Genomic DNA, 10,933 nt, shown 5'->3' on the forward strand with positions numbered 1-10,933 from the left:
ATATTTTTGGCTGTATGGACAGCCATGTGATATCATGCCAAAGGCATTATACTGTAAAACAAATCATATTTTTCAGAATAGTTTAGGCTGGGAGACAAGGATCAAGGGAGTAGTAGCTTTGTTTCTGGTGAGGACATGTGTTCTGCAAATATGACACTCTTAACACGCTGTCCTCAGCAAATGTATGAATAAGGATTAGAACATACGAATGTTTGGCCATGACCAATCCAACTGTCACAGTAAATGCAGTAGAATTGATGATAATCTGGATTTGAGGCTTCTCCCTTAAAGATCCTTGTGCCCTTCATGCAGGTTTCAGTCCAAAAACTACCAGTATGTTCTGGCCTTGGTTTTTGCCATTGAGGAAATCAACAAGAACCCACATATTTTACCCAACATGACCTTGGGATTTGATCTCTATAATGTCATGCACAGTGACATGAGGGTGATGGAGAATCCCTTCATCTGGCTTGCAGGACTGGAAGAGGATGTTCCTAATTACACGTGTAGGAAACAGAGCAAGTCTGTAGCCATAATATCAGGAACAAGCATTGCTGTCCAAATAGGGACACTGCTAGAACTCTACAAAATTCCACAGGTGAGTGTATAAGGGAAAGAGAGGGAAAAAGAACATCTACTTAGGTGCCTTACTTGACCCAAACATTTAAGCGACAGTGACCTTATACATTTGCCATAGGGGATGATGTAAAGAGAAGGAATGCAGAGGATAAATGCATTAGCCACATTTATTCTGAAGCAGAGGTGTGTGTGAGTGAAAATGAGAAATGTTTCCCTCAAGCTGTGAATCTACTGTCTTAGGAACTAGGAAGTTATGCAGGAGGGATGAGAAAAATGAAATATTCTAAAATCTTCTGACACTTCCATCATCTGCTTAATTTCTTCAGGAATAAGATTATTCACTATAGCAATAACCTTACACAGATTTCTTGCATTTTCCTTTAGCTGACTCTTGGGTCTTTTGAACCTCTTCTGAGTGACAGTGGTCAGTTTCCTTCCCTCTATCAGATGGCCCCCAAAGACACTTCTCTGGCCCATGGCATGGTCTCCTTGATGCTTCATTTCAGCTGGACGTGGGTGGGTTTGGCCATCTCAGACCTCCCAAAAGGAATTCAGTTTATGTCCAATTTGAAAGTCGAGATGCAGAAGAATGGCATCTGTGTGGACTTTGTGGAATTGATCCCAGCCACTGAGCAGTCATATAATTCATTCGGCAGGCTGTATCATATCCAGATCCTAAAATCATCAGCAAATGTGGTGATTCTTTTCTGTGTCACTGATTCACTCATAGGTGTCAGCTTTCAAAATGGGAACGTGTAATGACCTGGAAAGTTTGGGTCACAACCTCACAGTGGGATTTTGCCAGTTCTGAGGGACATTTCCTGCTCCACTCATTCCACGGGACTCTCATTTTTTCACACCACCATAGTGAGATCTCTGGTTTCAAAAACTTTCTTCAGACAGCTAACCCTTCCAAATACCCAGAAGACATTTACCTCTCTAGATTCTGGTCATTGGCTTTTGATTGCAAAGTTTCTAGGGCATCCTGCAAAACTTTACACAACTGTCCACTGAATGCCTCCTTGGAATCATTGCCTCCGCATCATTTTGATACGGCCATGAGTGATGGGAGTTACAACATATACAATGCTGTGTATGCTGTGGCCCACAGTATACATGAGATGCTTCTACAAGAGGTAGAAATGCAGCCAGGGAACAATGGGGCAAAGGTGGCATTTTCTCCCTGGCAGGTAATTTTTTTCCATTGCATGACATGTACTCCTGAAGTGATCCCCTTAAGAGCTCCTGCAGCTGTTCAATCCAAGTAGCTTAGGATCCTTTCTCCAGTCACAAGATATAAATGAGCCTGTGCCTATAATATGACATTAAAGACAGGGTTACATTGACAAGTGGGAAAGTAACTTGGCTCAGCATTAATGCTGTGTCTTAAAGAGTATTCACCCATCCTGTCAATTTAATATTGGATTTGCAATACCTAGACTGTGTCATTCTGTTTTCAATCTCAACAGTATAATAATTATATTTTAGTGTCAATTGTTGCTGAGGATGTTCATCTACAATGAATAGAAGAGATTTCATATAATTTGCACAATTTTTTATTCTGCTAACCTTATTACAGATTGTTGTCCTAGGTACACTGAGAAAATAAGTGAGTGTTGGTAGCTTGGATTCCACAGCTGGAAATGCTCTGAATATCACAGCTAGATATTTTTGATTTCCCTTGTTTTTTTGATGAAAATGAGTGAAGTTGTACTTACTTTGATGCAGTTCTGATGAGTTTTTTTTTTATTTTATTTGGTTTGGTGGCTCTAAAAAGGTTCCTTTGTTTATTTGCGATCACAGACAAACAGAGGCTTTCTCTAACCTGGGTTTGGTGTGTTATCATTTGGGCAGTCTTCATGAGAATATGATGCATCTTTTCAGTTGCACCCGTTTCTCAAGAACCTCCAATTTACCAATCCTGCTGGTGACCTAGTGAATTTGAATCACAAGAGAAATTTGGAAGCTGAATACGACATTCTAAACTTCTGGAATTTTCCGTATGGTGTTGGACATAAGGTTAAAGTAGGAAAGTTTTCCTCATATGTTCCACAGAGCCAGCAGTTGTCTCTCTCTGAGAATTTGATAGAGTGGGCCACAGGAATTACAGAGGTAAGTTGGACCTGATCATAAGGTTCACACGACACATTGTTACCCCCCCCAACTGCTAAGGGAGTATGTGCAGAATGGCTTATTGATAAGACATTTAGAGACATTAACCACTCCTCTTCCAATCTAAATACTTTCTTATATTTTTAGTGTCTGAGGATGGACAGTACACACACTCATTCCTCCACATATTTTGATTCCATTTATTTAGAAAATCAAATTGCATGCTGTCATTGTGTCAGAAATAGATGTTTACAGTTTAAGTGAACAGGTTGTTCAGGACTTGGAAACCCTCTACTTGGAACTTAAGAAACAGTCCCAACTCTGACCAATGCTCATCTGATTTTGCTCAGACTCCACGCTCAGTATGCAGTGTGAGTTGCAGCTCTGGATTCAGGAAAGCCCCTCTGGAGGGAAAGCCTGCCTGTTGTTTTGATTGCACACCTTGTCCTGAGAATGAGATTTCCAATCAGACAGGTAAGTCAGTGCCAGCCTCATGGAGAAGTTAACACCTGTTTCTTAGAATTTCCAATCCTCCATGGAAAGATAAAATGTGGAATATGACTGCTGAGAAAATTCTTCCCTCCTTCAGTAGAAATTAATCCTTATAATCAGCAAGAATCCTCAAAAGAATAAAACTTTGCACACTACATTCTACTTCATGTAGTGTTTGTGAAATCATATGAAAGACTAAGTGTCACTGGAAGGCTGACCATGTTGGAGTTCAGGATGATATGTATAGTAAAACATGAATGAAACCAATATTGGAGAATATTCACCCCATAAAGCAGTGTGGGATTTCTCAGATTTGTTCCATGAAGCAGAAATAGGCTATCATCACATGTATCATGAAGATTTTCAATTTTTGCTTGTGTTGTATGTGTAGTTATATTCACCATATTTTTAGTATCACTCTAATCTGTTTAAACTTATTGGTGAAAGTGACAGATTCTGTCAACAGAGTACGATCCCTGGCACTAGTGTGGTGTAGGTGCTAATTCAGTATAGGTAAATTCATGTCTGTGTTCCTTGTTCATGTATAGTAAAACTACTTTCACCAAATTGAAGTGTAGCATGCTTGGAGTGAGAAAGCACAACTCTAATGCACTATGTGTTATATGCAAAATGATCTTAGAAATAAGACATTATTATAATCAGCAAGGGATAATACTCATAAAATATCATAAATGGGGCTAACCTTATTCTTTGAGAAAAATCATTGTTGCTCAAAATATGAATCTTCAAGAACCTTCATATGTCTACAGACATATACACATGTATAAAATCTGTTTCAAAAAAACACAGGCTGACATCCATGGTAAAAAAATATGCATAGCAAGATTGGTCAGTGACAGCAAATTCAACACAAGTCCTTGAAGATAGAATGTGGACATTATAGGAAACTGAAGTAAGTAAAAAATTGGAAGAATTTAAAGTTGGTGATCAAAAAAAAGCAAATTATATGAACCTCAGCAAGAAGGAACAGTACAAAATCAGGATTACACTGTGTGTGTGTTGTGTGTATGAACAAAGAGAGCTGAGGAGTTCTCTGCAGATATAAAAAATACTAATATTAGAAAATATTAATTATTTAATGGTGATACATTGAAGAATATGGAACAAATTCAGGAATTTCCAGATAGAAATATTATGAAATATATTAAGAAATATTTGAAAAATCCAAATATCCTCACAGTTATTAAAATAATTCCCAATAATTTTATTGTGATAAAAAATTTCAGACGACTGTTACCAAACATTCACATATGAAAGGAAATCTTGTCTGAATTCCTGTAGGGAACAGGTGAGTGCAAAAATTCTGTTTCTTCTACAGCATCATCTTAACTTGTTTGATCAAATACTGCCAGATGGTTGAGCAAAATGAAATTGTAAGACACTGTTGTTGAAATAAATTCACACATTTGAAATCTAAAACAAGGTAAATTTAGCAGTATTTTATTTATTTATTTATTTATTTTTTTTTGACAGGCAGAGTGGACAGTGAGAGAGAATGACAGAGAGAAAGGTCTTCCTTTTGCTGTTAGTTCACCCTCCAATGGCACCATGGCCAGTGCACTGCAGCCAGCGCACCTTGCAGATCCGAAGGCAGGGACCAGGCGCCCATCCTGGTGTCCCATGAGGTGCAGGGCCCAAGTACTTGGGCCATCCTCCATTGCACTCCCTGGCCACAGCAGAGAGCTGGCCTGGAAGAGGGGAACCAGAACAGAATCCGGCGCCCCGACCAGGACCAGAACCGGGTGCACTGGCGCCGCTAGGCGGAGCATTAGCCTGTTGAGCCACGGTGCCGGCCAACAGTATTTTTTAAAATAGGTTACATCATGCCCCAAGCTTTGCATGCAATGTAATTCAGTTTATAGTCCCTGAAAAATGGTAATAAGAATTAGCATAACTGCAGAAAAACATTTAATAAAATATAAGTGATCTAAGAATTGTAAACAATGAACAAAACATCTCAAAAATGCTGAAAAGAAGGAACAGTTTTCAATCCTGAAGAGTATTTTTAGAATGCTAAAAAACATGGAACTTATGGCTGAAGATTGGATACAAAGTTGAAGAAAGAATGTAACTTCTGTAGGAAATTACCTAGGAGACTGCTCTGTGCATATTATCAAAAAAGAAAGACATGCAACTTACTAAATAGGAAGATATACAAGTGGCATCATTTTCAACTGATCCTGGGATGGTATAATGACATTAGTGAATCAATAATTGAGTTATGTAGAGCTGGAATACAAGATTAAACACACAGAACAGTTATTTTTATTACCAGTTATGGAAAATGAAGCAATGAAAGATGGCACATGTAATGTCTCAAAAGTATGAAATATCCAAAGGTAAGACTAACTAAATGTTGAAGACATCTACAAGTTGAGACATCAGACAGCAATGGAGTAATATATAGAAAAGAAGAGAATACGGACAGAACTGGAGAGAAAATTCATGTTCAAGGAAAAATGGCAAGAAAGTAGAAATATGCCAATAGGGTTCAAGTTGAGCTACAGACTGACTTTGATTACAGGCAGCATCCCAGTGTGTTCCTTGATGGAAACATGCTCAAGGGTGGCAATTAATCCAACTGGTATCAAGTGTACAGCTCTTCTGTGTTTCTCTGGAAATTGAAAACCTGCCTTTTTTTTGACAGGCAGAGTGGACAGTGAGAGAGAGACACACAGAGAGATAGGTCTTCCTTTTGCCGTTGGTTCACCCTCCAATGGCAACCACGGCCAGTGCATGGCATCCAGCGCATTGCACTGATCTGAAGCCAGGAGCCTGGTGCTTTTCCTGGTCTCCCATGTGGGTGCAGGGTCCAAGGATATGGGCCATCCTCCACTGCACTCCCTGGCCACAGCAGAGAGCTGGCCTGGAAGAGGGGCAACCAGGACAAAATCTGGCACCCCAACCGGGACTATAATCCGGTGTGCCAGTGCCGCAAGGCGGAGGATTAGCCTATTGAGCCATGGCACTGGCCTGAAAACCTGCCTTCTAATGGTGTTCTCTCAATCAGTGCTTGCACCTAGAATGACTTAATACAGATGCTATCTAAGAGAGATGTGCTTTAGTGAGATGGTTGTGTGCTTTCTGTGCACCCAAAATTCACAAAGTAAATCTCCCAGTCCATGTTACTAAGAGTGGGAACCTGTGGCTGGTACTGTGGCATAGTAGGTTAAGCCTCTGGCTGTGATGCCAGCATCCCAGCTGGGCACCACTTCCAGTCCCAACAGCTTCACTTCCAGTCCAGCTCTCTGCTGATGCTTGGGAAAGCAGCATAAGATGGGTCAAGTTTTTGAGTGCACACCCATGTAGGAGACCCAGAAGAAGTTCCCAGTTTCTGGCTTCAGAGTGTCTCAGTTCCAGCTGTTGCAGCCATCTGGGGTGTGAATCATGAGGTATATCTCTCCCTTTCTCCTTTTCCATCTCATCCTTTCTCCCTCTCTCTTTTTCCCTGTCCTCTGTCCTTCTCCCTCTCCCTCCCTCCTACTTCTCCTCTTTTGGAACTCAGCCTTTCAAGTAAAGTATAAATAAAAAACACTTATTGAAAACGAAGACTGGAACCCTTGGGTGGTTGATGAGGCCATGAGAGTACAGAGTGAATAGTACCATTAACATAAGGACTCATTGCAGGGAAGGAAAGCCAAGACTCTGCAGAAAAAAAAAGCCCATGCCTAGGATCTCTGTGAGACCTCAATGGAAAGAAAGGGTCATCTAAGAAAGATATTCTCTTCTCTGAAGGGCAGAGAGAGCATCCACTTTGCTTATGGCCATGTCAAAATGTTGACTTACTCTATGTTCACAAAAGGCTTCCATAGCTTTTGCAATGCATGGCAAGATCCTCCAGTGATCAGTGATGTCATACATGAATGTTAATTGCTAAAGGAACAACAGAAGTCACTGTGCATTACTCCCCATGTAGGACCTCCATCCCTAATGAGTTGTACTATGAGAATTGACTGCAAATTTTTCCGTAAACTGTATTCTATATTTTCTGTGTTAATGTGGATACAAACTGTTGAAATCTTTGCTTAATATGCAGTTAGTCCTCTGTATATAAAATCAAACTAACAATGAACCATAATGAAGAAGGCGTTGGGAGAGGGAGAGGGAGATGGTATGGCACATGGGGTGCGAGGGTGCTTTAGGGGAAAGAATCAATATATTCCTAAATTTCTATCTATGAAAAAATGCATATGTTAAATAAAAATTTAAAAATAAAAAAAACAAGGGCTGTGGCTTGCTCTTGTTCAATTAAGGATGCAGCAAGAATGCGCCATGTATAAGGGCAGAGTAGCCCTCACCACACATGGAATCCTCTGGCATCTTGATCACTACTTCCCAATCTGAAGAAATAATGAAGAAGGAATTTTTTGGTGTTAATAGGACACGTGTTAAGGTATGTTTTTAAAGCACCATGAGTAGCCGGCGCCGTGGCTCACTAGGTTAATCCTCCACCTTGTGGTGCTGGCACACCGGGTTCTAGTCCCATTTGGGAAGCCAGATTCTGTCCCGGTTGCCCCTCTTCCAGGCCAGCTCTCTGCTGTGGCCAGGGAGTGCAGTGGAGGATGGCCCAAGTACTTGGATCCTGCACCCCATGGGAGACCAGGATAAGTACCTGGCTTCTGCCATAGGATCAGCGCAGTGCGCTGGCTGCAGCGTGTCAGCCGCGGCAGCCATTGGAGGGTGAACCATCGGCAAAAGGAAGACCTTTCTCTCTGTCTTTCTCTCTCACTGTCCACTCTGCCTGTCAAAAAAAAAAAAAAAACAAAAACAAAAAACACCATGAGTAAGTTCAGGGAGTAGGCCTTAGGTCTTTGGGTCTTTGTTAGGACAAAAACAGCATGTACTCATCAGTATGGAAGGCACTTAGGGAGAGGAAGTAATAACTCTGGCTCACATGAGGAAGATGGGCATTAAAATGGTTGATAATGTCCTAGATGTCATTTATGTATGCTGTCTTAAACATCAAATAAGGACTATCTGCCTAAACTAAACTAAATTGATCTATATGTAAAGATAATGGAAAATGAATCTTAAAAAAAGAATATGATGGGAAAAGGAGTGGGAGATGCGATGGTTGTGGGTGGGAGTGAGGTTATTGGGGGAAAAGCCACTATAATCCAAAAGTTGTACTTTGGAAATTTATATTTATTAAAGTTGAAAAAAATAAAAGAGTTAGTTGGGAATTACAGAAGGACCATGTTAATCAGAAATAACTGAACTTGAGATGATATTATTATACATTTTTCACCAGATATGCACCAGTGTGTGAAGTGTCTGGATCATCAGTATGCCAACACAGAGCATGACCGCTGCCTGCACAAAGCTGTGGACTTCCTGGCTTACGATGATCCCTTAGGAATGACTCTGGTCTGCACAGCTCTGTGCTTTTCTGCCCTCACCGCTGTAGTTCTTGGGGTCTTTGTGAAGCACCAAGACACTCCCATAGTCAAGGCCAACAATCGTTGTCTCAGCTACATCCTGCTCATCAACCTCATCTTCTGCTTCCTCTGCTCCTTACTGTTCATTGGTCATCCCAACACAACAACCTGTGTCCTCCAGCAGACCACATTTGGAGTGGTGTTCACCATGGCTGTTTCCACTGTCTTGGCAAAAACCATCACTGTGGTGCTGGCCTTCAAGGTCACTGCCCCAGGGAGAAGGATGAGACACTGGCTGATATCAGGGGTACCTAACTCCATTATTCCCATCTGCTCCCTGATCCAACTGACTCTCTGTGCCATCTGGCTTGGGACTTCTCCTCCCTTTATTGACACAGATGCACACTCTGAGCATGGCCACATCATCCTGGTGTGCAAGAAGGGCTCCGTCACTGCCTTCTACTGTGTCCTGGGCTACCTGGGCTCCTTGGCCCTGCTGAGCTTCACTGCGGCTTTCCTAGCCAGGAATCTGCCTGACATGTTCAATGAAGCCAAGTTCCTGACATTCAGCATGCTGGTGTTCTGCAGTGTCTGGGTGACCTTCCTGCCTGTCTACCACAGCACCAAGGGGAAGGTCATGGTGGCCGTGGAGGTCTTCTCCATCTTGGCCTCCAGTGCGGGGCTCCTGGGCTGCATCTTTGTCCCCAAGTGCTACATTATTCTCTTCAGACCTGAGAAGAATGCTTTGAAAGGATTAAGGGATAGAATAATTTCCAAGGAAACAGACATTCTGAAGAGTAGCTCTTAAGGTTCTTGCAATTTTCAATGGAGAGAAAGTAAGATTTATAAAACCGATTTTGCATTCTGAAGTTATAAAATAGCTTGCAGAATGTAACCTCCTTATGAACAATTTATACTTCTCTTAAAATATTTTTCTTCTGAAGGACAAATTCACCAAAAAGAGAGAGTGGAAAAAGCCTTCCATCTGGTGATAGACCCTGAAGATATCTACAGCGGCCTAGTGATAGTTCATGCCAAAGCAAGGAGATTGATTCTGGTGTCCATGTGAGTGTCAGGGATGCAGGCCATCTTCCACTGCTTCCTCTTGATCTGTTAGGGTTGAAAGCTGTCCGCTGCCCAAGGAACGACTCCAACAGACACTCTCATGCAATCAGCAGGGGGTTTATTGAACCAGCATGCTAGGGCTCCATGAACACGCAAGAACAGAGAAGCATCGAGGAGTTGAGGGTCAGGGTTTTTATACAGCAGGACAAATGAGTGTTTATAGGGAAGGGAGGTATGGGGTCAGGATATATCACAAGAAGCCAGGATGTCATGCAAGGGTAGGACAGGACTTTATCTCACACCTGCAGGCAAAAACAGGAGGCCATAACACTTTGTCAGGACAGATAACTGATACTGGGAGGGGGGAGGTATGGGACCACCAAAAGGTCATTATGAGAGGGTAGGATGTTGGGAGAAGGCAAGGGAGTTTGTCGTGCAGCTGTAATGCTTGAACAAGCAGCCTTGTAACTTCTCCAGGATCAAAGGGGCCTTAAGCAAGGGCCCTAAGCAAACTGTCCTTAAGCCAACGGTAAGGGTCATAAGGTCTCGGGAACATAGTACCTAGGAGGCAGCAATTATCTAGCTTCGGCCCCCATTTACACCATCATAGCCACATAAGTAGGGATCCGAAACTATGTGACCTCTGTCATATTTTCACAGCTGCACCAGGAAGGTTTAAACCTTAAGCTTAACTTTTTACACCTGCACATATACAATTTTAACTCTTCAGATCATCAACAGGGAGCTGGATTGCAAGTGGAGCTGCCAGGACATGAAGTGGCACCCACATGGGATGGCAGGGTTACAGGTGATGGTTATATCCACTATACCTCCATGCTGGCCCCATTCCTCCTTTCTTCTTCAAAATAATACTGTGTAAAAATTTCTTAGCCTGGGTTTTATGTTCACAAACACAAACCCATCACAGATAAAGGCTCTCCTTGAAAATTTTATTTCTTTATTTGCATTGTCAGCTAGTCAACACTGTAATATTCATATTTTAATAAAATGAATTATAAGTTTGTTTACTGTTTTCATTCATTAGTGTCTATATCAATGTGGCTTTACAATAGAGTTGGGATACTTTTAGTGCAACCACTAGACATGCTAAATCATTTTAATGTGTATAATGCATTGTCCAGAAATTCCTTAATTATATATCATTTCATATTGATTTGCAATGATGTGATAATCACACACCAAGTTTTAATTATATGTAGGTAGAAGAATTCTGCAAACTTCTTTTCCACCTGTTCATTTCTGTTCATTATTGATTTTGGCTTTAG

The 10,933-nt window shown here is 41.4% G+C and overlaps 1 pseudogene; it reads left to right on the top strand.

Annotated features, from left to right (window-relative positions):
- The first annotated feature begins 319 nt into the window (after positions 1-319).
- Positions 320-10,619, top strand: LOC127485324 (vomeronasal type-2 receptor 116-like; annotated as a pseudogene).
- The last annotated feature ends 314 nt before the right edge of the window (positions 10,620-10,933 follow it).

The sequence above is a fragment of the Oryctolagus cuniculus genome (assembly GCF_964237555.1).
Source record: "Oryctolagus cuniculus chromosome 16 unlocalized genomic scaffold, mOryCun1.1 SUPER_16_unloc_1, whole genome shotgun sequence".
Classification (NCBI taxonomy): domain Eukaryota; kingdom Metazoa; phylum Chordata; class Mammalia; order Lagomorpha; family Leporidae; genus Oryctolagus; species Oryctolagus cuniculus.